Source organism: Phascolarctos cinereus, unplaced genomic scaffold (assembly GCF_003287225.1).
Source record: "Phascolarctos cinereus isolate Bilbo 61053 unplaced genomic scaffold, phaCin_HiC Scaffold_3;HRSCAF=262, whole genome shotgun sequence".
Taxonomy (NCBI): Eukaryota; Metazoa; Chordata; class Mammalia; order Diprotodontia; family Phascolarctidae; genus Phascolarctos; species Phascolarctos cinereus.
In genome coordinates, this window is record NW_027555736.1 from 44786106 (window position 1) to 44809027 (window position 22922).

Sequence of the window (22922 nt, forward strand, 5' to 3'; positions counted from 1 at the left end):
TGACATTTTTTTGGGCAAGCTACAAGCCAGGGGGAAAACAAAATCTAACCTGAGCTCTACTTAGCTTCCTACCGAAGGGCTCCCTAGGACAAGGATTCTAAATGCATGTCTTGGGCCTCAGGTCTCCATCTTGGACGTACAGTACAAAAGCCCAGATCCCCTGCAAACCCCAAATCCACGTGCATGATATGTGCTCAGTTAAGCATTTGTTTAATGAACTAGCAAGTTGTCGAATGCAGGAACATGGTTGTCTTGGGGTGAGGACACTATGGGGACGTGCAGGCCCATCTGCTTCCTTAGGCTGTGCAGATCCGCTGCTGGAAAAGGCCTCGGTTAGCTGGTCAGCCCGCGATTTCCTTGAAGATAGATGTGCCCTGGGTTTCCAGATAATTTTTTCCTTCTGAATTCATTCACAACCTTCTTGGTGCAGCCAGTATTGCTGTGTGCAGCCACAAGGGGGCGCTGTGCACTTGTAATTCTCTCTTCTCTGCAGCGTCTGCGGGGAAAACCCCTATTATTCTGCCAGCTCCAGGAAAGACTCCAACCTGCTGAGCCATTAGGGACAATCAAGAAAAGGAAGAAGACAATGAGGGCAGGAGAAGAAGAGAGTCACGGCTTGTCTCTTCGAAAGGGAGGCTGAGTCAGGCTGAGATGGTCCAGCCAAGGAGGGAGGTGGAGTGGGGGAAGTAGAAGAGGAGGTGTACCACATATTTAGACTAAGCAGGGGGGATCTGGGGTAGGCTGGCTGGGGAGAAGGAGCTGATGGAGGGGCTCCCACGCTCCCTGTAACCCTCAGCCCCAGGCGAGGGAGACAGCGGGACAAGGCTGTTTCCTCTTTCCTTTCCCTTAGAAGGGGGCAGAGGGGGGCGGGGGAAGCATCTCAGATCTCAGTGTGTCTGTGGGAAAGGCTGGGGCAGGCTCAGCCAGAGGCAGAGAAGTGTGGCTGTCCCTTGTTTCCATGGAAACAGACCACTGCTCCCTGAAAGGAGGGGATGGTGGTGGTAGGCAGGCTTCTTTCTCCCTGGTCCTGGGCAGCTCAAGGCCACAGGCCAGACAGGATGATGACAAGGTGGGGAGAATAAAGCATTAAGAGAGTTATGGCTGTGGGAGTCTCTTATCTGTGGGGCTCTAGGGCTGCTGCATTAGTATGGTGGTGGTGTTTTTTTTTTTCAAAGAACAAATCCCCCCCAAAAAATCCTGCTATTTAAAAGAAATTTATACTGTAAAAGATTCCTTCTGCCTTCTACTCCTCTTCCATTCTGTATCCTCCACCCATCTTGGCTTTCCTTTATCCATATCCTCAGCAAATGGAGATCTTGAACCATCCCCCTTGAGCCAGCCCCTAGATCAGGCTCCTTAGAAGCTTGACATGTCCTGGTATGGTCCTGGCCTATAGTGCTCACTGTCCTGCTGTCCATTCTGAGAAGGACGGGAAGCCAGGGCTGATCAGGGCAGGGGGAGGATAATGGAAGGAATCAGGGCTGCCAGGGAGAGGAGGCACGCATATGTGTGTATCTGAGTACGTGCCTGCATGTTTATATATGTAGATGTGCTTCTCTGTTTATGGGTGCGTCCATGTTTATATGTGTGTTCTCTGTGTGTGTGTGTGTGTGTATATATATATATATATATATATGCATATGTGCATATCTCTGCTTTTGCTTATCCTCCCTTTCGAATATGAATATCTGGCCCTCTCTCTACTCCAGCCAAGTTTATTTCAGTCAATACCTGGCAAACAGAAGGTCTCCTGTTCACAGATTTTCTCTGAGTATGAACTGTGAGTCCTCAGAGAGGAACTTGTCAGTATGTTGAACATGGCTCTCCTTGGGGAATTTATTGTTTAATGTGGGGGAGAGGGGGGAGAAGAGGAGAGGGAAAAGAGGGCTCCTGCAGTAACATGTAATGTAGGCTGATGATCTAATCATGAGTTTTATTTAATGCTTATACATCATTTACCCTGTTAAGTACTCCATTATCTGTGCATCCAGGGAAGGCTACCTGTCATCAGTGACACACTCAAGTAAGTGCTCAAACACTCCAGAGGATCTGTGATCTCATTAATAATAATAATAATTATTATTATAGCATTTATATGGCACTCGAAGCTTTGCAAAATGCTTTACGTGTGTTATCTCATACAACCCTGGGAGACAGGTACTATTATTATCTTGTTTTACAGATGAAAAATTGAGTCAGAGAGAGGTTAAGGGACTTGTCTAGGGTCACACAGCTAAGTAGTATCTGAGGCAGAATTAATGTGGGTCTTCCTTCCAACAGACACCATTTATCTATGCCTACCTGCCCAGTTTGACTCTATTGATTACCTTCCCATGTTTTCCAATGTGCTGGGGGCCCCCTTCTCTGTCTGGTGCCCTGGAGAGGGTAACAGAAGAGCACCCGGACTGCCTGCCTCTCGGTCATCTCTCACTCTTGTCACATGACCACCCCCTCTTTTTTTGGCCACATGTTCCTTTGGTAGCCCCTTATATTTCAGTCTCCTTTGTTCTCCTTGATTATAGTGAGCAATGCCCTTCTTCGTTGTGCACTGGTTGATACTAATTTCTAATTCCTCAGTGACTGTAGCGTTCCATGTCTGTTAGCCATACGTTGGTATAAGTTGGTATTGAAAAGATGGGTCTTTGTTTTAGCGAAAAGTCTGGGGTCATTCAAAAAAAATGATACCTGACCTGTGTAATTGGATTGTAGCAGTTAGAACACCCAAAGAAGGCTTCAGTCTTTTTGTAGGCCCGTCAGCATGTATCCACATGCCCACATGTATGTAATATATGCATGGTGCACCAAAAGTCTTAGTGCTGTTTAAGGCTGTTAATCCTTGAAACTACACTAAGATGTTTGAGACTTGATCTCTCTCTGATTTACATGTGTATATGTTATGCATGTATACATACATATGTATGTATACACATATGTACCCACATAAATATATGTACATATACAATCTGTAAGTACACACACCCATACCTTAGATAGACATTATAATAGACAATGACCTTGGCCCAGGACTGAATAGGAGGAGGAGAGATGGATGGGTTGCCTTTGGCAAATTGGGCAAAGCTTTTCATGAGGCCTAACTCAGACAAGTGTGCCTCCTAAATGAAATACTTTGTAATTGTGGTACCTTAGCTCCCAGTAAGTATCTCAGAATGCTTTCTAAGAACAAATGAATTATGAGAACTCTTCTTCTCACTCTTGTCCTTATTCTGGGAGCAGCTTCTTGTTGCAGGTGAAGAAACTACACAAGGCAGAGAAGTAATTTGACTATAGAAAATCTGTTGGTTATTGGATTAGAAAATGGCATCCTCCCTTCTGGTCAAGGGTGCTCCCTACTGGGTCACAGTGTGTCTCACTTATCCAGGACTGCAGAGTGTGGGAGCTGTTTCAATGGAACCAGCTGTTGGTTGCTAAGGCATTCATTAATCCCCAAGCTGCTTCCCAACACAAACTGTTTGGGGCTCCGTTAACTCTGGCAACTGAGTCTCTCTTACATTTCCATTCAAGAGTTGTTTTCGGGGGAAGCACAGTACCTTGCCTAAGTCCCAAATGCAATGAAACATTTGTCCAAACCAACCCAGATCAATGGCCCCCTTCAAACACTGTGGTTAATTAAGACAGATTCCTCTACTCGAGTCTCTGATTCGTGGCAGTTAGAACAAGTGCTGCCCAGGTCAGTTCGATAAAGACCTTGCTCTGAAGGGAGGGTAGAGTTGCCACAGAAAAATGAAAATGACTGAAAACTACATAAGCTCTGTGAGAACTGCCTGGCTCGCTAAGACATTCTGGCAGGACCAGTGAACCTCAGTTCTCTCTCATCCCACAGACTCCTTCATTCCATCCTTTGTGATGGCTCTTCTTTGACTACTACTTGAGATTCTTCCAAGTAGCGTGGTGCTGTGGGATTAGTGGGGAGGGTGCCTTCTCTCTCATTCCCCACAGTCTTGTGATTCTATGATATTCCAGCAGAGACCCATTGGCAGGCTAGGGACTCTCAGCAGAGTCAATTGCCTTCTGAAGACCTAACCTCTTGAAGCATTTGCTTCATATGACTCTGTTCTTTCACAGGTATGATCTCGGGCATGTCTCTCCGTCTCTTTAGGATCTGCAAAATGTGAGACCATCTCTCCGGGCCTCAGTTTTCTCATCTATCAAATGAGGGGGTTGGATTAGATGACTTCTAAGGTTCCTTCTAACTCCAGGTCATGGGATCTTGTATTCTGTGGGTAAATAGTTTCCTAAGTCTCTTTCAGTGCTAGTGTTTTGTGATTTGTGGTGGCTTTATATTGTTACTTTAAGGGATCATATTGTTTCCTCAAATAGATTGTGAGTTCCCTTCCCAGGAAGTAGAGACCATATCTTAGATTTCTTCTGTATTTCCCTTGGAGCCTAGCACTGTGCTAGGCACTAGAGTGGCAGCCAAATAAATACCATTTGAAAGAAAGAATGAATGAAAATGATTAAGTTGTGTGGTCATTTGTTCTTTCACTTTTTGTCCCCAGAACCAGGGGTGCTCTGGAGCAGGGTTGAACTATAAGAGCCTAATGGGGATAATATATTGTTCAGTCATTTTTCAGGAGTGTCTGACTCTCCACAACTCCATTTGGGGTCTTCTTGGCAGAGAGGAATTGTTTGCCATTTCCTTCTCCACCTCATTTTGCAGATGAGGAATTGAGGCAAATAGGGTTAAGTGACTTGCCCGGGGTCACATAGCTACTAAGTATTTGAAGTCAGCCTCCAGGCCCAGCACTCTATCCATGGGGATCACTTCTGATGAGGAGCTGTCCCAAGCTGAGGTCAGGGTTGCTTCTATGCAAAGTTGTGAAACAGGTGGAATTTGTCATCTACACCTTACCCTCTCTTAGTCAGGCTTTCTCCTGTCAAGTGCTTGGGTCCTTGTACCCTAACCTCCTTCTTCTCCAGATGTGATCTCAGGAATATTTCTGAGACATTTGTTGTTGTTCAAGTCATTTCAATCATGTCTGACTCTTCATGACCCCATTTGGGGTTTTCTTGGCGAAGATACTGGCCTGGCTATATCTGAGACGTATGAAGAACTAAATAATGGAAAAGACTGAAAGGGTGAACCAAGGCTGGTGAGGGCTGGTGGGGAATCAGAGAAGGGGTTTTCATTTTATTAGGAGATAAAGCTCAACCTCAGAAGTCATTTAGTCCAGGGCTTAGAAATCTTTTCTGTATCATGGACCATTTAGGCTTTGTTGAAGCTTAGGGACCCATTCTCACGATAATGGTTTTTTTTAAAAAAAATCATAATTGAAGAAAATGCTAAATATCAGAGGTCAGTGAAAATAAAGATGTAGTCCCTCACCCCATCTAAATTCACATATTCTCTGAAATCTATCCACAAACCCTTTAGTATTCCATGAACCCCATGTAAAGAACCCCTGGTTTAGCCAAACACCCTCATTTTGCAGATGAGAAAACTGAGACCCAGAAAGGTTAGGTTATTTGCCCAGGGCACACAAGTCGTGAGTATCAAAAGTGGGATTAAGATAAAGGAATGAATCTCTAAGGGTAGGATTGAAGGCATTAGCAAACCTTGTAGGTGGGTATATAAGGGATGATACAGACCTTCCCTCTGAAATCACTTCACTGTGACAACTCCCCACCTGCCTGTCTACAGCTGTCAAGCTCTGGGTGGGACCACTCTTTTGCCTTAATTGCCTTGGGTTAAAGCCCATAGAAGAAGTTTGGTGGAGGGGCAAGGACAGAATGGGGAGCTCACACACAGCCAGGAACTCTGCTGAATGAACTTGCCACAATGGCTGGTGTGGCCTCTTCCTTTCCCACTCCCCCTCACAGACTCTCAAAGCAACCCAAAGACACTTTTTAGTTCCAGAACAGACGAGAGAGGGTGTTCTCATCTCCTGATCTGGTAGCGTGAGCTGCCCATACCTTCTTGTGCAGATTTATCAACCAGCAAACGTCCCCTGAGCACAGTCTACACAAGACCCTGTGCTAGAGACCGTGAATGCACAGAGAAGGACACATAGCTCCTGCCCTCTGGGACCTCACAGTCCAGTTAGAGACACCAGAAAAAAAATCAGCTCCAGTAAAAGGCGAATGTGAAATAAGTGGGCCATAAGAGATGCCAAGAGTGGATCACAGAATCAGAATCTCTGAGCTGGAAGGAGTCCTAGCAGCCTGCAAGTCCACCCCATACCTGAAAAATAATCTTCCCCATGACACCCTGGACAAGTACTCAGCCAGGCTTTGCTTGAGGGCCTCCAGGGAGGAATGGGGGGGGGGGGGGTGGGTGGGAGATTGAATCACTGCCTCCCAAGGTAGGTTCCTTTTTTCTGCTAAGGATGAAGAAGATGGCAAGATTCAGGTGGATCAGAGAGTCTGGGAAGGCTTCCTGAGAAGGAAGAATTTTCGAGTAGGTAGGACTTTGATAGGCAGAGAGAACAGAGCATTCCAAGGTAGGGTGGGTACAAGAATAGCACATAAGTGAGAATGTGAAAGGAGACACTGAAGGCTATTAGCCTGGCTGCAGGCCAGAGTCCATGTTGGAAGGGAGGTAAATTTGTAAAGACATTGCAGAAGTTCAGCCTCAGAGCTGGATGATGCATCAGAGGCATCTGGGCCGGAAGCATAGCCGAAAAAGAAGCCTCTCTCCAGTGTCCCTGATTACTGGTCATTTACTCAGGCAGGGTGAGGAAGGATCCTAATTGTCAGGCTGAGCCTTTTATTCTGGAGGCAATGGGAAGTGACTGAGGACTTTTGAGCAAGAGAATCACCTGGTCTGAGCTGTTTTTTTTTTTTGTTTTTTTTTGATCTCCATGTTTTATTAAATGAGCTTCGATTGGTGCGTTCCCCCTAAGCAACAGGTGGGAACCTAAAAGGAGCTTGGGTGGGGCCTTCCCTTGGGTAATAACACGATCCTACGAGTCCGAGTAGATGCACACATCAGTTCTGGTCTCCGGTACTAGTGTGTGGCCCTGGACAGTGCCAGGGACAGTCAGCAGAGAAAGATAATGACTTTGGTCAGAAAAAGGTTTCCAAAGTCCTGGGAGTCTTTTGTCTTTAATGAATATCTGAACAGCCCAAACACTCCTCAATCACGAGAGCACGGAGAGACGCCTGGAAGCTACAGGAGACCGTGGAGGGCAAACGCTGCGGGAAAAACGGCATCCTGGCAAGGCTTCAGTGCTTTGGGACCGACGTGAAGATTCTCAGCCCGTGCATCTCTTTAATCTCTTCTTTTAGCGCCTTGTTCACCATCTGGTGCTTGTCTTTAAATTCTTGTGACTCTATATGGATTTCATACATGGACCCGCAACCACCTGAAATGTCTGTGACCTTGATAGTTGCTGCCTGAGGAAACTTCTCTTTTAGGATCTGAGTCACTTTGAGCTCCCCCGAGGTCTGGGAGGCAAATGTTCTCTGGGCACATCGGAGAAGAGGGACCACATGCAGGCTCTTCCAGCGGAGAAGCTGCGAAGCCGTGGCAGCGGCGCCCGGAGCCGCCATAACGGGCATGGGGGCGGGGCGGGGAGAGGCCGCGGGGAGCCTGCGACTCACGCCGGCTCAAAGTCACCCACACTGGGGAAGGCCTGAGCTGTTCTTAAGAAAATTGATCTGAATGTATGTGCGGGGTCAGAGGAGGGAGAGGCCAGGGGTGAGAATGGGTAGGAGGTTATTTTAGGAGACCTGGCCTGAGCTGATGAAGGCCTGCTCTGTGGTGGGGGAAATAGAAATGGAAAGAATATGAAAAATGAGAGGGAGATTCCAAAGCAATAAACCAATAGAACTTTGTGACTGATTGGCTGTGGGGTTAGGGAAAGAGGAGTCCAAGAAGATTTCCAATTTTTAAGCCCAAATGACTGTGAAATAGTGGTTAACATTATTTCCCCAGAATTCATCCCAGAAGACCCCTCCTTCACAGGAGGCATTCTTCCCTCCTTGCCTCCCCCCTTATCCTCTTCCTTGGTCCTAGGCTATTCTAGAAGTAAGAGCCTTCTGGAGCCATCTCAAATTGGCTATGAGAGTTGATTGATAGATTTCAGTATAAGCATTTATACTTTGGAAATTGGCAAAGCTATAAATCGGGGCTTGATTTTTTTTTTAAATTTTGTTTTGTATTGTTGAATGTCTGGACTTAAGAGAAAAATGTTAATGCAGATTGAGCTTAAAAGTATACAATGTATGCATTTATTTCCCCCCCCCCAGGTGACTGTTAAACATTTACAAGCACATCATTGCCTAGAACCCATTGGGTGGGTTCCCAGTGGTATTTTTTCCCCCTCTTGCGTTTCTTCTTTTCCTCTTGCCTTAGATGGGAGGCTTAGAACCCATCTGGGATGCTTGACTACTTCAACAGCTTAGATAGGAAGTAGGTTACCTTTTTTTTTTCCCCCAATGTGATGGAAGACCACCACCAGGCCTTACCATCTGTCCTGCCTCTATGTGTTGTATACCTTCACCACTGTTATCAGGCCTATTCTTGTAATCCAGGGATCCCTGGACTTTTCCATCTTCCCTGAAGCTGAACTTGGATTGTGAGTAGGTTATTACATTTGACAAATGAAGAATTAATGAGAAGTGATATCATCAGAAAAAATGTGTAATTGTAAAAGCAGGCAGAGTAGCTATCCTCCAGGTCCAGTGCCTGATCCACTACAGTTCCATTTGACCAGAGATTCTTAATCTCGCAAGAAATCTGTGGATAGATTTCAGAGGGAGGGGTAGGTGAACTTGGATGAGAAAAAAATTATATCTTGATTTAAATATAATTGCTTTCCTTTGTAATCCTATTTATTTTATTACATGCATTTCAAAAACATCATTCTGAAAAGGGGTCCACAGGTTTCACCAGACTGTCAAAGGATCCAGGACACCCAAAAGGTTAAGAACCTGTTTCTTGGTCTTAAGTCCAGCAAATCGTAAGGAGGTTGCAGACTTCAATCCATGATAGCCTCTTTTCCTGTCTGCCCTCAGTTCAAGAACCAAGTTCCAGTCTTGGACATAGAGTATGGTGTTCTCTCTGAACCATTCTCTGCTCTAGTAAAATATCGAGGCCTAGAACTTTGATAGGACCATAGGATTTAGAGCAGGCGTCCAGTTGCTGACCATAGAGTCCAATCCCTTCCATGTTTGCAGACAAGGAAACTGAGGTTCAGAGGGGTGAAATTACTTCTCCAAAGTCATGCAGGTAGTAAAAAGTAGAGGCAGATTCTGAACTCAGGTCTTCTGACTCAAATTCCAGAGCTCTTTTGACTGCAACCCTTTACCCGGGACAAAGATACAGTTCCAGACCGATGGGCAGAGATAGCCACCTTTTCCTATCATGACTGTTATGCCAGGAAGCTTGGAGGGGACTTAATCAATAACCCTTGACCACATGACCATGGGACCTGCTGTTTGATCTTCAGCACCAACGTATCTCTATATTCCCCTCCTTCTATTCTTTCTTCCTTCTTCTTAAGAAAGAAGCAAGCAAGCAAACAAAACCCATTCTGTTTTGAGGGGCGGTGAACCATCGCCTCAGCCCAAGCAGGGTGCTTCTCAGGATTTACAACATGGCCTGGGGGCTCCTCTAAGGCATAAAGACTGGGACATCTGTGCTTCCAAATACCTCTCAACGAGGGCAACCTCCCCCTCCCCTCTTCCATTGAAACTCTCAGCAAGTCACTCTTCCTGAACGGAAATAATGGAGAGAAGCACACAAAAAGGTGAAAAATCTCTGCATTTAGCTGTGGCTTATTAATACGGAGATGACGTCACTGACAGCCAATCCCAGAACGCCCTTTGTGTCTAGAGTTCTAATAAAGCCAATTCGTCAGAATAATTTAACAAGGCTAACGGAACCCCACACCCAGCCCAGTTCCCCAAGTCTCTCCCAAAGTGTAGAAAAACATCAATAATAAAGCCACCCACTCAGCCTTTCATGGTACCAGGAAATCTCTAGTAATAAACTATCCCACTGGGGTTTATGGGAAATTTGGGGGCTGAGGAGTTGGGGAAGGGCAGGAAAACCAGGCACGAGTCAGAGAGCCTTATCCTAGGCTACAGCTTTGCCATATTCCAAGGAAGGTCACAGTAGTACCCATGGGGATGTCAGGAACTTGGTTAAGGAGTTGAGACTACAGATCCCTGTAGCAGAGCAAGGCTTCATTGCCCGGTAGCTGTAGGAAAGTGCACACGTCCGTGGTGGCGCAGTATCTAAAATGAGATTAAAATATTAGAGAAACATGGGAAATGCCATATATCATATGTGTAAGGAAGGAGCTGAGGGAATTTACTGGACCACAGAGTCATTCTATATAGTCTCTTACATTCAGAGTCTTTAAAATTTTTTATTTTATTTTTAATTTGTGGAATAAAAAAAGCATTTCCATAACATAGTATAATTAAAAAAAATGATTGCATATGAAACTGCAGCTCTATTATGTACAACCTGCTATTCACTTTAAAAATATAATAAAGTTATCATGTAAATTTCTTTTTCCCCCCTTTTTTCCCTTCCCTCCCCCCACTAAGAGTCATAGGTTCTTAAAGGTAGAAGGGTCTTCAGAAGTCATTTAGTCCAACCTCCTACCCATAGCAGGAACATCTATCTCAGTGACAATGATATGTCCCATCTTTAACAGAGGAGAATGCAGTTTTAGAGCTGAACCTCAGAGGTTCCCTGGACTAATCTGTTCCTGAAAAAGAATCCTCATTACGACCTACCTGAAAAGTGGTCACCTAGCTGTTGTTTGAAGACCTCCAGTGAGGGGAGAGCATGAGGCAGCCCTTTTGACTTTTGAGCAGCTCTAATTGTTAAGATTTTCCTGATACCAAGTCCAATTTTGCTTCTTTTCAATGTCCACCCATTACTCCTGGTTTTGCCCTCTAGGGTCAGACAGAATAAGTGGAAACCTTCTACCTTTCAGATACTGAAAGACAGCTGTCATGTCTCCTGCCCACCTCCCCCAACCCTCAGGTTTTCTTCTTCACTTTCAGCATCCCCAGTTCCTTCCGTCTGTGCTCACATACCTCGATGCCTTTCAGTACCCTGCTTTCCCTCCTCTGGACACTGTCTGGCTTATCAATGCCCTTCATAAACAACAGTGCCCAGAAATGAACCCCTTCCTCCAAATGTGGTCTGACGGGGACAGAGTACAGCTGGACTAGCCCCTCCTTATTCCCGGAAGCGATTCCCCTACAATTGCATTAGCTTTTTAGGTGCCATATCAAGCTGCTGACACACGGAGCTTGAAGCCCATTAAAACGCCCTGGTCATTTTCAGACAAACTGCCATCTAACCATGACTTGTCATAATGTTCTCTTGTTCTCTGATCAAGGGCACAGATCTGTGAGATGCTCAATTTGGATTAGGAGTACAGTTTGTGGCCATGGTACAAGTTTCCCTCTGTAGGAAAATCTGGGCTTCTATAAATATTACATTTTTGGCCTCAAATGCACCATGCTCTAATTAATACAATGAACTAACTGAGGCAAGGCATGTGGTCTGACAGCTGGAATCCTGGTGGATCGAGTGCTGGGCCTAGACTTAGGAAAACTCGAGTTCAAATTTCATTTCAGACACTTACTAGCTGTGTGACCCTGGGCAAATCACTTAACCTCTGGCTGCCTCAGTTTCCTTAGTTGTTAAATGGAGATAAAACAGCACCTACCTCACTGGGTTGCTGGGAGGATCAGATGAGATTTGCATCAAAGTATTTAACACCTGCATGGCACATAGTAGGTGCTATATAAATACTTATTCCTTTTCCCTTTCGCTGATATAAACCTACAGGATAAAGGGGATTCATTGAAGTCCCTAAAAGCCCTCCTAGATAAACTGAAAGGTGCAACTCATTCATGAAGAGAATCTGGGACAAGTCAATGAATATTTCTCGTGGACAGGATAGGTTAAAAACCCAATATACATATTTCCAACCTGGCTACACTCCTTTGGATTACTCCAGCATGTTCTCAGAAACCTCATTATCCTGCAAGATTGCCTCATCAATACCCTAGGCCCTGGGATCCTGCTGATTGGAGGCCATGTTAAAGAGTTCTTTCACTTAAGAAGAGTGTTCAGAACAGCCATCTCTTCCCCGCAACCGTTCTCAGCTACAGTCCCTTTGGGCTTCTCTATTATGCCCCCGGAGAGGAAATCCCCTCCCCTTTTCAACTTGCCTTTTAGAAGTTGTCTTCCTCTTAGCTTAGACTGTAAGCTCCTCGAGGACAGGGGCTGCCTTTCTTTTTCATATTTGTAGCCCTGGTTCTTGGCACAGGGCCTGGAACATAGCAGGAACTGAATCAGGATCTCTCGACTGACTGATGAGAGGATCTTAAAACCTCTGAGTGACCTTTGGTCCTTTTGGATGTTTTCCTCAAATTTCATATCCAAATCCTGTTGATTCTAGCTCTCAAATATACTTTGTCTCTATCCTTTGCTTTCCATTTCCACTGCCACCACACTGGTTCAGGTTCTTGAACTATTATAAGTCTCCAACCTGGTCTCCTGGCCTCTAGTCTCTCCTCTCTCCAATCATTTTTTTAAAGATTTTTTTGGGGGGGCTAGGCAATGGGGTTAAGTGACTTGCCCAGGGTCACACAGCTAGTAAGTGTTATGTGTCTGAGGTCGGATTTGAAGTCAGGTCCTTCTGAATCCAGGGCCAGTGCTCTATCCACTGCGCCACCTAGCTGCCCCTCCAATCATTTTTTTTATATTACATGGCAAATAATAAATGCTTAATAAATTATTTTATTCATTCGCTTGTTTATTCTTTCTTTCATTGATTCATTCATAGCTGACAAAATTATCTAACTAATCCAACCATGGCAGTCCTTGGCTCAAAAATCTTCCTTGGCTCACCATTGCCTAGAGGCTAAAATACACATTTCTTGGCTCAGTGTTCAGAGCCTCTCATGGTTTGATTCCTGTTGTCTTTGCAGCCACAGCCACTCTATTCATTTTCATGCATGAGCTATTCCAGGCATTCTGGACTCAATGGCTTCTCTGGTCCTGTCTCATGTACTCTTAGCTCTTGCATTTAAGTGTATTATTTGGCAATCCTGGAATAGACTCCTCCTATATCATAGAATTATAGATTTAGAGCTGGAAAAGACCTTGGAAGCCATCTAGTCCCTCTTCCCACCACTCCACTATTTTCTAGAAAAAGTGAGGCTGGGGCAGCTAGGTGGTGCAGTGGATAAGAGCACTGGTCCTGGATTCAGTAGGAACTGAGTTCAAATGTGACCTCAGACACATAACACTAGCTGTGTGACCCTGGGGAAGTCATTTAACCCCATTGCCTAGCCAAAAAAAAAAAATGAGGCCCTGGAAAGTTGACTTGCCCAAAGCCACACAAAGGATAAGTGGCAGAGTAGGATTTGAATGTCTCTCCTCTGACAGTTTTATATACCACTGTATTGCATAGTGGTTGGTCTGCTTAAATATTTCTTTTTCTTCAGTGGCCAACTTAGATGAGACCTAGCCTTTTCTGATGACCCATTTCCCCTTTAATACTCCTCTTCCCCAGGTGAAAGTAATCTCTCTCTCCTATCTCTCTGTCTCTTCCCCCTCTCCTCTCTTCCCCCCCCCCATCAAATTTCTCATAGTCTTCTGCCTGGACTTTGCCTTTGTACTTGGCATATTCTGTCTTGTCTCATAATTGTTCATGTACAAGTCTTCTCCCGACCCTTAACCCCATATTACATTGTAAGCTCCTTGAGGGCAGGGACTGACTGAATTGTTTTGACCTTTTCATTAGCCCTAGGACCTAACATTGTGCCTTGAGCATTGTTGGATTGAAGTGAGTTCTCCCTCAAGTTTTCTGCTGGGTAAACCATGATGGAAGTTTAGGGAATGGGGTGGAGATTAATACGCTGGCTAGAACAGCTCTTCAAAGGTGCCAACTTACTCCTAATGTCTAAAGATAAACTGCTGCCCTTCTTGGCAACTTCGCCCAGTAAGTTTGCTATGACGAATGGCCTTCCCCCTTATCCCTTGCCAGCTTCAGTTAGCCATCGCAGGTGACCGAAAAGCTCACCCTGTCACTGTGTCCACTGGAAGTTGTTTGAATCATCTTACTCTGTTTAGATGCATTGGCTCCAAGAAGAAGAGCAACCCCACAGGATAAATAAGCCATGTCTTAACAATCTCTTAATGAAACCAGCAGCCCCTAACAGCTAGAAAGGAATCTATTAGAAGAGAGTCAGGCAGAAGCAAAGGTGAGAATGAGCAATGGTGTTTCCAGATGCCACTCTCCTATCAGGTGTGCTTGTTTAAAAGGCATGCCCTGGGCTTCCTTAGCCAAAAGCTAGAAAGTAATGTCTACTAATTGAATTATAAGACAAGCTATAAGATTAATAACAATTGATAAAAAAAAAAACCCTGGCCTACCATGATTCCAGGGTCATAGATTTAGATTTGGAAGGGAGTAGCGAGGTCATTTAGTCCAAATCAGCATTTTACAGATGAAGAAAGCAGAGACCAGAGAGGTTAAGAGATTTGCCCAAGGTCACACAGGTAGAAAGTGGCAGAGCCGAGATTTGGACCCAGGTCCTCTGATTCTGAATCTTGTGCTCTTTCCAAGTAATATTTCCACCCAAAGATCTCAAGCCCTGTAGATTTGTTGCAAAGGAATGGAAGTATCTCAAGAATAAATTACTCAAGGGTCAGTTAAATCCTCTGTTGCTGAATGGACACAAACTTACACAGCAAGTTCAGTGAGTTAGCCGTGTGATATGGCAGTCCCATAAGCTAATGGCATCCTAGGCTTCACCAAGAGAACTAGCTTCCAGGAATGAATGAAGGAAGGCAGGCAGGAATTAATGAGAGGCATTATGCTCTGGTGAAAAGAGCACTGGATTGGAAATTAGATGACCTGCCTTCTAGTCCCAGCTCTGCCATTGATTACCTCTGAGACCTTGGGAAGCTAACTTCCCTTCTCTAGGTCCAAGTCACCTCATCTGTAAAATGGAAGAAAATGAAAGGAAGTTGGATTAGATCTCTATGGCAGTTAGTCATATACTACCCTAAGACATTTGTTGTATTCATTCTCTAACTTGGCTTTAGATGAAGAAGGTAGGCGTGGGGCTAGACTTTCATCCCTGTAATGGGCCTTATTAGTCTGTCTCATTGGTTCTCACATTTAACCCAGCTCCCTCTTTTGTTGGCCTGTGGCCTCAAGAGCTGAGAGGAAAGAGTCTTTAACTCTACTGGAACCCTCGATCCATTGCTTTTATTACACGGAAATAGAAACTGAAAGGTCAAGCTGCTGACGGATCTTCTTCAGTCATGGCAGGGACCTCTCATGCAAGTGCTGGGCTCCACTGCTAAATGACGTTTCAAGAACAGAAAGAGATACTCCATCAAGACTTTGTTATTCACGCTGAGCAGATCCATCTGAAGGGTTACATATCTATTAAGTCATTAATTCATATGCACATGCATATATTCATGTATTCAATTTTAGATTTAGCAAGCAGTTATTAAATGCCTACTATACACATGATGCTGGGAATATACCAAGAAAAAAATCCCTGGCCCCAAGGAGCTTATGTTCTTTTACTCATGTACATTCACATGTTCTCTGAATGCCTCATACTGTAGTAAGCACTGTTGGGGATATAAAGAATAACATGTCACCTATCCCAGAAGGGCTTATGGTCTGCTTTTGAAGATTAGACTAATATGAATTTCCAGGAATAAGATAATACAAGAGTAAAATAAAAATTGAGATGGATGAATAAAAACTATGGATTATAAGGGAGGGAGTCTGGTTTTCTGGTCTGGGGCCAAGTAAAAGAATAATACAAGCATGAAATAAAAATACAGCAACATGATTGAGATCACAAGGCAATCTGATTATGTGCCAAGTGAATGGTGCCAACTCTATATGCCTTGTGGGCTGGAGTGGTCAGGCAAGGATGAGTGGTAGAGATGGGACTTGATTTGGCCTATCAGGATTGGCAGGACATAGGTGAGGAGAGAGGAGGAAAGATGACATTTTAAGAGGGGGAAATGACATAATGGAAGGGATAGAGTGAGGAAGACTAGCCAAAGCATGTGGAGGAGACAAGGAAGAGGCTATGCAGACTGGAGCAGAGCATTCATGTCAAGGAATAGTGGCAGACAAGTTTGACTTCAGATTACAAAGGGCCCCGAATGCCAGACTGAGGAGTTAGGAATTGATATGGTAGACAATGGGGCAGGACTGGAAGTTTTTGTGTAGGGGGTGGGGTGGAGACATCAATAAGGCTGTGCATTAATAGCTTCCACATTTGTGTAATGCTTTGTGATTTACAAGACATTTTCCTCATTATCCCCATTTTACAGATAAAGAAATTAAGGTGCAGAGTGATCAAATGACTCATCTGAGGTTACACAGATAGTGTTTGCTGAACTTCAGACTCATCATGTGCTTATATTATGTGCTGCTATGATCACAACTAGGGTCTCTTCCAATTTAGGGCTGTTAGGAAAACTGATATAAGATGAGTTCAAATCCTACCTCAGGCGTAATAGCTGTGTGACTTTGGGCAAGTAACTTAATCTTTCTTAGTCTCAATTTCCTTATCTGAAAATGGGGCTAATAATAACCTTACAGAGTTGTGAGGATCAAAGGAGTTAACATAGGTTAAATTATTGCTATATAAATGCTAGTTGTTGTTGTTGTTAGTGATAATGATGATGTTATTGTTATTCTAGGGCCAAGCTGACTATATCTGGGGCTTGGTTCTGGAGAGCAGTGGAAAGCGTACCATCTTTTGAGACAGAGGATCTGGGTTCAAATCCTAACTTCATCACTTACTATCTGTGTAACTTGAGGCAAAATCACTTAACTTCTCTGCTCATCTGTAAAATGAGGGGGTTGGATCAGAGGTTCCCTAAGGTCCCTTCTAGCCCTTGAGCCTATGACTTCATTTACCGTTCGTTGTAGCATTCAAGCTGGTTAGGCATTTACTCCAATGCATTGGTCTGGCAGTCCCTTTCTTGGGTCAGAGACTCCTTCAGCAGTCTGCTGAACTCTATGGACTCTTCAGAATAGTGTTTTTAAACACACGAAGTAAAACACATAGGGATGATAAAGGGTGATGATGGTTAGTAAAATTAAAGATGTAATTTATTTCCCATCCAAGTTTATGGACACCCCCTGAAATTTATCCCATCCCTAGTCTGGAGTCTCCTCTGAATTTGATCGTTCCTATCTCAGAGGGGAAGCCAGGAACAGGATCACAGGTCAGGATCTGGAGAACAGTGGAAAAATGAGCAGCCCCTCCTCTTGCTTCCTTGGAAATCTGGACAGTGTCTGGGTAAAATCTTTTCTGCTCCATTACCCTGAAGTCAAGTCCTTTGCCCTAATTAAGTGGCATGCCAGGAAATAGAAGTCAAGCTTTTGGGAGTTCTCAGAAGTCTTTTGATGAGTCATTTAGTCAAGTCTGAAGAGGCAAACTATTAATAAACAGGGTCAGAGCAATCCCGGAGATGGTCCCTACGCCAAAACAAGGTGCCACGGGCGCTCCAGAAGCAAAGCCTCCTGGGTAATGAAGTGCATTGTCTTCAGAGTAGATCTGGTGTGCTGGAAACCTCCCTGTGGCAGGGACCCCGAGGCGAGAAGCTTGCCTTTCTCCTTGCAGGGGCTTTCAGATAACCTTGGAGCAGACTGATTGGTGGAAACCATTCATCTTCCTTCTGTCAGGGAACTCTCCACGAGAAAAGAGCTTAACTCTTTCCACTCCAGGACCCTCTGGGTGACCCACCATCAGTCAGGGAAAATTAAGGACACCAGAGGAAAAGCTGTCTGAATAGCTCTCTTCTAACAAGGGCTGTCTTCGAAATCCCCCGCCCCTGTGCCATAGAATAAGGGAACATTCGTTCTGCTGTAGTTAAAACGATGTCTGCCTCCTCTGTCTGCCCTCTGGGGGATTGAGGCCCTGAGAAATGTACAATGGAGATGATCTCATTTACATTTTTCAGACACCTGAGGAGTTGAAAATGTTTATCTCAGCAAGGGTGAAAGGCAGGAGCTGTCTGCTGATGGAGCTGCAGAATGTGACTGGCTAGGGAGGTAACTAGCCAAAAGGAGCAAGCATTCTTTCCTTGGATTCTCAGGTCTATGTGCACATCCTTAAGCCCTGTATGGAATTGTAGGCAAGAGAGGCATTGAGGTACAGTGAAAAGAACACTAATTCTGGGAGTCAGAGAACCTGGGTTCAAATCCTGTCCTTAATGACTACTACCAGAGAAACCTTGGACAAGTCACTTAATGTTCTTGGGCATCAGTTTCCACATCAGTAAAACGAGGGGCTTGGATTAAATGGCTTCAGAGGTGCCTTTCAATTCCAGATTAAAAAAAATATTTTTTATCGTACTTTTGTTATGGAAATGCTTACTTTATTCCGTAAATTAAAAATAAAGAAAATCCAATTCTAGGTTTATGAATTATCAACTTCTCTGAGTTTCAGTTCCTTCTCTGTAAAATGGGGTGGGGGGAGCTGGGGAGGGGATGGAGAAGATAATTCCTGTCTTGCTTACCTTGCATGGTTGTTGTGAGGATCCAATGGGATAATGCCTGTGAGATCTGGTTATATCAGACATCAGGTCTGAATAGGTCGGAGTGACCTGGTCCACCCCTCGACTAGGTGATCGCTAAGATCCTTTCCACATCTAACATTTTGTGACCTTACGATTATCCAGTTATATTTATTCTTTCTCTAGGGAGGTAGTCTTCTTGGGTACTGAGAGGCAGGTGGTATGATACAAAGAATACCAGATTCTGTGTCAGAAGACCTGAGTTTGAATCTTGGCTCTGCTACTTAGAAACTTCATGATTTGGGGCAAAATTACTTGATTTCTCTGGTCCTCAATTTCCTTTCCTCACAAAATGGGAATTAAACATTGTTGTGAGGACCAAGTTAGATAATGAACACAAAGCATTTTGGCAGGGTGGCCCCACCTCCTGTCCCAGATGTGGTCCCATGAAAGCTTTTCCCAGGCTCCTGAAGGGTCAGCACTTAATTCATATTGCTGAGCCCCCTTTCTCATGAATATCTTCAGACCAAGTTAGATGACATGTAAATTCAATGCAAAGGACATTTAATTGAAACATAATATAAGGTTCATTGAAATAAGCTCACATATTTGGGACTCATACCTGGATGGCTGCTCCTTCCCAATGTCCTCGGGAGCTGTCAAGCCACTCCTCATTCAATCCCATTGTCTCTCCAACACGGGGAAAAGTACACAGGGGATTTGACTCACAGCAGGATATCAGAGGGTATCATCCCCAAGAAAGTTCTGCAAGGTCACTTCCTTCTCTATCTTACTACAAAAGCTACATCTTGTCAGGGATCTGAGCTTCCACACGTCACTTTGGGACTCTCTCCTTATTCTCCACCATCTTTGTGCCTGTATCATGCCAAACTGAGATGCAGAGTCCACACCTGTGGTCCTGGTGCCCTATCTTGTCTCTGGTTATATCTATCTCTCCTGACTGCCCATGGATGCTAGGGCTTAGGACATGGCTGCCAATCTTCCCTGTTTTCCTCAGGTTATATTTGTACCAGCCATATAAGACTCTGTCTTTTCTTTTAATCACCTGAGTTAAAATTGGGCTTAACCAATCAGGATCCCATGCTGGGTGACTGCCTGAAGGGAAACTTCTACACAGCCTTCTGGGAGATGTACTAACAAGACTTTTTAGTCCAATGAAAAAAGCATAGTTCTTGTTACCTAGTGGGTACTTAAATATCTGTTTATTTACTGTTTGAATGAGGGAGGCCCTTTTATCCTAATGCTAAAAGGAATAAAGTCTTCTTTTGTCCAATTTCCCTAAACTAACTTTAAACCCCTCATATCATAGGACCATCCTATAAAATGTATGCCCAAGTTGTTATTATTGTCTCTGAGATTCATATTCTATGACAGAGCTAGAAGAGATCTCAGAGATCACCTAGTCCAACAGCTTCATTTTACAGATGAGAAAACTGAGGCCCAAATCAATTAAGTGACTTGTCCAAGATCATACAGGTAGTAAGGAGTAGGAGTCGAACCCGGGTCTTCTGATTCCAAAGCCAATGCTTTTATATTATACTAGGCTTCATAGAATGACAGAATTTTGGCATTGAAAGGAACCATGAAGTCATCTAGTTCAGCCCATACCTGAACAAGAATTTGCTCTACTACACCCTATATATGTTCATCTAGCCTCCAGTAAAAGATTTCCAGTGATGAAGAAACTGCTGCCTCCGGAGGCCACTCATTCTGCTTTTGGACAGCTCTAATTATAAAGAAGTTTTTTCTTTTTATCGATCTCAAATCTACTTCTCTGTAACTTCCACCTTTTGCTCCTACTTTTTTCCTCTGGGGCTAGACAGAACAAGGCTAATCCCTCTTCTTCATGACAGCCCCCTAAACAGCTTCACCATGTAATCTGTCTTTCATCATGGGGGGCTGCAGCCCTGACTTATGTGGTTTATACTGGGCCTATTGTGTGGTAGCCACTGGATTGTGTTTGCTTTTAAAATTTCTGTTCCTTGGGGGTTAGTTAATGGTGCTGTCTTCTCCCTGAAGGCCTCTGGCTTGGGGTTCTATGTCTAGTATGGGATTGGAGATCTCTCTCATTTCCTAGAGTCGAAAAATGGTGACCTTGGGGTGGATGATGACCCAAATCCACTATTACATTCATTGCAGCTTATTCTTTTTATACCTGAGAGCATGGAAAGCTTCCAGACTTTCAGACAGCATCCATTGTCTTTTCCAAAATGAAATGTGCAGGCTGAATCTTGGTTCTAGTCAGCTCTCTCTCTCTCTCTCTCCCAAGTCAAGTCAAGGATTTACTATGTGCCAGATCAATAACCGTAGGGGGGACTGGGCTAGAGAACTCAACACAGCTAATCCCACCCACGGAAAATTCAGCTCAGTCCAACAGCATTTAAGTGCTTAATATGTGCTTCAAATAAGATGCTATGCTCTTCAAAGAAAAGGATGGGTACAATTCCTATCCTCAAGGACCTTATATTCAAAGGACTCAAAATGCCTGTCCTACTGATTGGAAGGAAATATTCAACTGTAGAACCATAGAGGGCTGGAGAATAGAAGCTTCTTAAAGGCAGGGACTATTTCCTTTTTGTCTTTGCATCCCTAGCTTCCTAAATCGAAATACATCTGCATGTAAAAATAGAGGACAGTATTGTATTATACCCAACCAGCCTTAGGAGGACTCTCTGTTCTTCATACCTAAAGAATTATTTCCAGTGGAATAAAGGGGTCATACATGTGTTTAACTGCTTTTTAAAAATTGAATGTATCCATCCGTATGCCCTGTGCATTTCAAATACTACTACTACTACTACTAGCTTCTTGCTTGCTGGCCCAAACTCTAAGGCAAGGGTTCTTAACCTTTTTTGTGTGACATGGACACCTTTGGAAGTCTGGTGAAGTGAGCCTATTGATTCCTTCTTGGAATCATTTTTTTTTCCCCAAGTCATAATTGAGGAAAGGTTCAATTTCAGTTAGTGGTTAGTCAGTAAACATTTGTTAAGCACCTACTATATGCCAGGCGTTGTGCTAAGTGCTGGAGATACAAAGAAAGGTAAAAGACAGTCCCTATTCTCAAGGAGCTCACAATCTAAAGGGAGAAAACATGCTAATAACTATGTACAACAAGCTATTTACAGGATAAATTGGAAATAATCAATAGAAGGAAGGCACTAGAATGAAGAGGGATCAGGAAAGGCTTCCTGTAGAAGATCTGGGTTAATGGAAGTAAAGATGTAATTTTTTCATCTGAGTTCATAGACCCCCAGAAATCTATCCACAGATCCCTGAGGGTCCTTGGACCTCAGGTTAAGATACCTGCTTTGATGGGTTCCATTCCCAATAAAGTATACATACTTTTCAGTTTTGGCTTCAAGGTCTTCCAATAGTTAATTCTTTCCCATAGGACCTCCCTCATCTTTCCCTCTCACTTCTCTCATCACTTTCTTCCACTTGGGTCACATTATTTTAAACTTCTTTTCCTGCTCCTCATTTTCCTGACTTTAAACATTCTCCTAAACCATTCCTTCCTCTGAAATAACTTTCTCCTCCTTTTCTGTTGGATCATTCTTAATTCCCTTCTCACCCCTCAAATCTTATGATCATTCCCATGAACATCAAGTCTTTATTGAGGTCTTGCTGGGTGCCAGCTTCTGTCTTGGATGAGAGCTTTTCACTTTCCCAGTGGTGTTGGAACAGATATAAAGGTGGATTTTCTCTTGGCTTTGCCATTATGAGCTGATCCTTTCTTTTCTTAAGGAGGGAGAGGCCTAGGCAAACAACTCAAGCCCAGATCATAAGGAGATAACAGCTTAAAGTGTTATCCTTGTTTTTCTTTTGTCTGACCTTATCTTTATGAAAATGCAGACTTCTGAGGCAGATTGGGACTGTGTCTTTCCTATATTTTGAAGTCTAGGGACTTTGGGATTATGTGATCAATAAACATTAATTAGTGATGACATTCCTGCTCCCTGACACCAAAGCCCACTTTTCAACACCAGTATTCTCTGGGTGATGCTACCAAGCTGCAAATCATGTAATACCACGATCTCAGAAAAATCAAAATTGTAGGTGACCCAAAAGGCAATGGGAAGAAGCCCAGCAGGTTTAAACAGCCAATAGCATCCCAATGACATATATGTGGGAAGTGGCATAAGAGACAAGGTTAAGGACACAGATGCCCAGAGAAGGTAGGCCAGTCATGCCTTCAGATTGAGATCCAGACAGTTTAAGTGATACATGGTTATTTGTGAGATATTAAAAAGCAAAGAGCAGGAGTTCTTAACCTGGGAGGGAGAGAAGTCTAGGAACTTTTTTTTTTAATATTCTAGTAATTGTACTTCAAAATAATTGGTTTCCTTTCTAATCATATATTTTATTCTATGCCTTTAAAAACCACGATTTT

The 22922-nt window shown here is 43.8% G+C and overlaps 1 pseudogene; it reads right to left on the bottom strand.

Moving 5' to 3' along the window:
* Positions 1–7175: 7175 nt before the first annotated feature.
* On the bottom strand, positions 7176–7518 carry LOC110213953 (bolA-like protein 3 pseudogene; annotated as a pseudogene).
* Positions 7519–22922: the final 15404 nt, after the last annotated feature.